Below are 5959 nucleotides of genomic sequence, written 5' to 3'. Positions count from 1 at the left end.
TGCTCAGCCTCCTCTTGTTCATATTTAATGGAATTCTTGCTTGGGTTAAAATGCTTATCAATTATTCACCCCCCTCCTCAGTAATTCCAAACATCCCAATTAATACATAGCACTGCTCTACTGCTGTTAAAAATTCCCAAATATTTTTGTTTCCATTTTTTAAGCTCTTCTCCAGGTAACTGCAAGCTGGCCAGTGAATTATATCATATAAATGTATATATTAATTAAAGAATGAAGCAGGTTAGCAGGCCAAGAGCTTCAGGAGGCAGCACAGGGCAGATCCATCAGCTCAGGATCCAAGTGTCTCCCATCACTGCTGGGAACAGCGCTGGGAACAAAGTCCTGTCCTTTCAAACCAGCCCTCAGACCTCTCTTTCAGCCTGTTTTAACATTTGAAAAGAGTATTTTTTGTCTGGCTAAATTAAATCCTCGACATCTTTTGTTTCTAACCCACATTCTTTCTCAAGCTGGTTGAGAGGAAACAAAAACAAAGCAGACAAAAAAAAAAAAAAACTACCACAAAAACCCCACCCCAAAACAACACAGAGGGAACAGGAGATAATTTGATCCTGGTCAAATACAGGAAAACCAGAACCTGCTCTCCATGAGCTTCTCCAAACCCTGCTGCACCTCTGGAACAGAACAGAACACATGAGGAAATTGTGTCATTGTAAGATTGGAATTTGAGATTTTTACATTGCATTTAAAGCCCAAACAAGGTGGGGATCGGTCACAGGTTGGACTTGATGGTCTGGGAGGTCTTTTCCACCTTCTGGGATTCTGGGATCAATCCAGCACAGCCAGGATAATCCATGAGCTTCATGTAGCACCAAGGTGGTGTTGCACAGGCCATCAGATCACGAATGGATCCCGTTCAAAGTTCATATTCACACGGCAAACGAGGAATCAGGGAAATGTGAACTCTTACAATGAACAAATCCTTCTGTTTGCACCTGAAATTGGGGTGAATTCCTTAGGATGAGGAGTTAAAAGTTTCTTCCTAACAGGAAGACATCCAGAGAGAATGTCACTGAGCCAGCAATGCTGTGCCCTGACTGGGTAGCTGGAACTTACAGAAGTTAATTACTACAACAAATATGGGAGTGGTATTTTTGTTAACTCTGTCCTTCCGCCAAAAATAGAAGGGGAGACACTGAAACCCTTTAGGTCTGGAGTGAATTTTCCCAGAAAATGCTGTACAGAACAAGCACATGTATAAAACCCATCATCCAAACCACTCCAGTCTCCCTCGCCTCAATCTTCCCACAAAAACACACCCCCAAAACTTCAGCTCCACATCCTCAACGTGGCTGACAATCCTTCCTCTCCCTTGTGTGGCTGCAGGGAATATTCCAGCGGGAATTGTTCTGCAAGGCCCAAATGCTGACGTGCAAGAGCCATTAAAAATCCCAAATTTAGACACATAGGGTCATGGAAAGCTGTAAAATCCCAAATACTGGTATACAGAGGCGTGGAAAGCTGTAATAAATCCCTTTCAGTCTCACTCCTCACACAGGTCACTAAATCTGTGCCATAATTTTGGGAGCATACTGCTCACTGGCCACAAACTGGACAAAGGCCTTTTCTCTCCGAGTTCAATCAAAAGGACAACAGCACATGACAGAGCCCTTGTATCTCCTGGGATTTTGGGCTGTCACAGCACGGACCTCCTGCAGGGCCAGGGAAGGAGGGGGGTTCTGCCAGCCAGGACAAAGCCAACAAAAACACCTAATGAGTGGAAAAGCTGGGAAGTTCATGCAGTTGGTGCTGTCTGGAGAAGCATTTCCAGGCTGGCTGCAGGCATGGAAAATCATCCCAGAGGTGCCATCACATCAACCTTCATGTGAGTGGTCGGGCTGAAAAAAATCCTCTGCTGTGGTGGCTATTTTTGCTCTCCCACCAGAAGTGACAGCCTCTGTGCCTGGCAAAAGCAATGCCAGGAGAAAAGCTGGAGATCCAGCACAAACAGGCAGCAAAGGGCTCATCCAGGAGCTTCTCCAGGCTGCAGGAATTCCCTCCTCCAGAAAAGATGCCAGAGGCAGCAGGAGAAGCGAGGCACGGCTGCCCTTGGGCTGACATCAGGGAGAGCAGACAGGAAGAAGCAGCGCCTGTACAAACATTGGGTGGTAATCCTTGCTCATTTTCTCCAGGACAATCCCAGTCTCCAGGCCTGATGTCATCGAATTTCCATGATGAAGTGTCTGTTAATTACACACACAGTATATAATTACTAATGCAAGCTGCCTGAACCCATAAGAAGAGTAGAGATCCCGTTGATCCAAATGGAAGGATCTTCATCCTGGATTCCTCAAGACACACTGGATGTTTCTTCTCATGAGAGGAGTGCTGTAGTTTGTTTATTTGACCTTCAAGAACAGCTGAAGAGGGAAGTAAAGAAAATACAAATATATCAAAGGAAATGTCCTTTGAAACAAGTGTTTAACGTCACCTCTGTAAAGGAAAATCCAATATTGAATCAAAGCCTTCTGTAATTAGGAACCTTGGTTTCATGAGTAATCCAAAGAGGTTTGTGATGGATTAACTGCTTTGAGAACTCTGGCAAAGTTAAAGATTCAATTAAAAAATGACTTGGTCTTGCAGGCCACAGCTGACTCAAAGAAAGAGCACAGGGAATGATTTACCAAACTGATTTTCCAACTCCTGTGTGGCTGAAAACCACCAGAAGGGTGAGACAGCTCCTTCCCCAGCACAGACTGGAATGCTCCTTCCCAAAGAAAACCCAAGACACGAACATTTGTAATATTTACAGCAACAGGGTGGTTCAATTCCTTCTATATTCAGAGGTGTCTTCAAAGAAAAGCCCCACCTGATGGTGATAAAAATGTCCCTTTGTGGCAGAAAAAAATCTCTGAATGGAGCAGTAAAAATGCCCATGTTGAGGTGTAGAGAGGCATCTTCACTTCTAAATCCTGAATAGATCTTCCCACAGGAATTGGGGGGGGAAAACTTCCAGCAGTTTCTCTGCAATGACACCCCTGCAAATCTGTTTAAAACGACCTGAACCATGTGAAGCTCTCACAGGCAGTCTGGGCTGATTAAAGAATTGTTCATTACCAACCTGGGCCCACGTTTGGATTTTTGGTGTAAAAGTGTAGAGAAAAGGTCCAACAGGTGCAGGGCCAGGTCAGGTTCTAATTAACAGCCGTGTCCTCACACCCCAGGCAGGTTTTGCACAACACAGAGCTCCGAGCAGCAGCACTCTGCAAAAGCAAAGCCTGCGAACAAACCTCGTTGTTCCATTAAACTTAAAATACAGTTTGACTCTGTCATAGCAGCATAGATGAGCTATCTGCATTAAATTGTGTTTAATTTAACTCTAGAACTATAGGGCCCAATTAAAAATAATGAGGCCTGTCTCCAACTGTCAGGCTCAATTAGAGATAATGGGAAGTGATAGCTCCTGGAATAGATTCATTTTTGTCTGATAGACGAACTGGGGCAGGGGTCTTGGCAGGGGTCAGTGGAATAGACCCGCCAACAAAACACGGGTCAGTCAAGCTTAAGGAGTCTTAAGGAACCTGGTTATTAAATAAGGAAGTAGGAAGTAAATCAAGTCCAAAAGCACATGAATAACCCCAACAGATTCTTTTTTTGTTGTTGTTTTTCCTGCTACATCCCCGTATATTGAAATTCATCTGAGCATTAAACTGCCCGTTCTGAACCCAAATACAGGACAAATAAAAGTTAAACCTGTTTGGCAGGGCCAAAGGGAAATGCCAAAAAGAAGGGCCCAACTTCATATCCCAAGGAGTTTAGCAGGATCAATATTCTCCTGAGGCAAAAATTGTAGCAAAACCACTAAGCTTTTGATTTTAAAAAAAATCAACCCAGGAATGATGATTTGAATGTAGTAAGAAACCAAAGGGTTGAAGTAATATTATAATAAGAACTCAAGCAAGGTATTCTGGGCGATGAATTGATTGCATCCAGCAATAAAAATTGGAAAAATTTGCCAACTTTTCCTTCCAAAAACGTGGCAGAGCTGTCAGAGAAGCTCAGGAGTGAAACCATTGGCCCTCGAGGAAGCACAAATGGGTGAAAACTCTTGGTCACCAGACAGTGGCTGTCATTTTGGATGAGTAATTGATCCTGAGTGGGGAGGGAGACGCAGAGCCCAGGGCCCGTGTGGGACGTTCCGTGCGTGTCCTCACTCCGGGTACTGCAGGAACAGGACCCCGTCCTTGCCCGCCCAGCTGCTGTCCCAGCAGTGCCTCTGGAGCTCGTGTTGGGCAATCCTGACGCTCCCACCCGGCCTCTCCTTTTGTTTGTGTGGGAAGACACTTTTTTAATCTAATGATATCTCTCTCCATGTCCAACGCTGCTCGTGCACCGCGGCTCCTCATCCCTGCTCCCCTCCCCCCTTGGCAGCCCAGCCTGCAAAGTCATGCTTTGAATTTAAATCTCTGCTCTGGGGCTTCTGAGGAGGGAAAGAATGGGTCAGGGCCTGAGCTTCTCCTCGGCTGTTCTGAAAAAATGGGCAAATTTCTACTTAGAGCCGCTCTTTCTCCTCGTCCTTCCCTTCTCGCTCACCAAGAACCTCATGAGGGGACACAGAATGACAAATGTGTCACTGTTAAATACAGCAAAGGGTCGCTGGCAATACACAGGGTCAATGTTATCCCCTTCCTGTGGGGTTTTATCAGGTTTGAAGGCTCTGACAGACCCCAGGTCTGGGGGAAACCTGCCTGAGTTGCCCCGATGGATGTGCTCAGATGGGAATCGCCACAGGCAGGAAGAGCTTTAGGGCCTGAGCCACGAGTCTGCACCAGTGTGAAACTCAGAAAAACAGGGAGTAAGATTCAATGACCACCCTTAGGTATGATCTAGTTTTAAAAAACCACTATAAACATGTCTCCATTTCCTCTGAAGGATACCCAGCTCCTGTCATGAAGCACTCTGGATTTGGAGAATTCCGGTATTTGCACTCCGTACAAAAACTGCTCCTACACAGCTGAGTGTTCCTGGTGGGAATTCAGGTGTGTGAGTGCAATGCTCCATCCCTGGAAGTGTCCAAGGCTGGACAGGGCTGGAGCACCCTGGCCTAGGGGAAAGTGTCCCTGCCTTTGGCAGGGGGTGGCACTGGATGGGCTTTAAGATCCCTTCCGACCCAAACCATTCCGGGATTCTCTAAGCACAAGGATGATGTTCTCCTGATTAATTCAATCTTAAAATCTTAAGTTTGGAGCATTCCATAGAATCAACTGAAATGTTTGAAGCTGTAGTAGAGACAGTTCCAGTCATGGAGCAACAACTCTGACCTTGTGTGTCATGGGTGTGACCAAAAGAGAAAAGCCAGGAAAATCAGAGTTAATGTAGGGATTTGTCAGGTTGGCCAAGGAAAAATGTCTGATGAGTAGAAGAGTGATGAGTAGAAGAAAATGAAATCAGTTCTTCCATTTCAGCTTCTGAAATGGCACAAAAAGCCTGTGTTTACAGAGCACTGAAGTAAAAGCAAAGCCGAAGATTTGAATTTCCACGTATCAAATACTACACAGAAGATCATTTTATTTATGGCTTATTCTGCCTCCCTCATGAAGCCAGAGATTGTTTTACCTTCAAAGGCCAGGAGCAGACCCTCGGTTCCTTTGGAATCTCCCAACAAAATCAACTTCATGGCGAGACCTCTCGGGAAGGTTCCAAACGGGTTCCTCCAGCAGGTGCATCCCCGAATCAATCCCTGCAGCTCTGCAGGAAGCCCTTCATTTGCTATAAAGACTGAGATGTTGCTATCACTTAAATCTGAAGACTGTCACCACCACAATAATCAGACATTTATCTTACGCTGCCGTTTGCACAGAATTCCAAATACAAAGAAACCCAGCAGGCAGCCGAGGAATCCCCCCCCTCCCCGGGCTCCTCTGATTAAAAAAGAACCTTATGGGAGGAAGAGAAAGAGACACATAATTCATCCTGAAGATACCGGGGGGTTTTTCCTGCT

Source organism: Corvus brachyrhynchos, unplaced genomic scaffold (genome assembly GCF_000691975.1).
Source record: "Corvus brachyrhynchos isolate BGI_N302 unplaced genomic scaffold, ASM69197v1 scaffold114, whole genome shotgun sequence".
NCBI classification, from domain to species: Eukaryota; Metazoa; Chordata; class Aves; order Passeriformes; family Corvidae; genus Corvus; species Corvus brachyrhynchos.
This window is presented reverse-complemented; position numbering follows the sequence as displayed.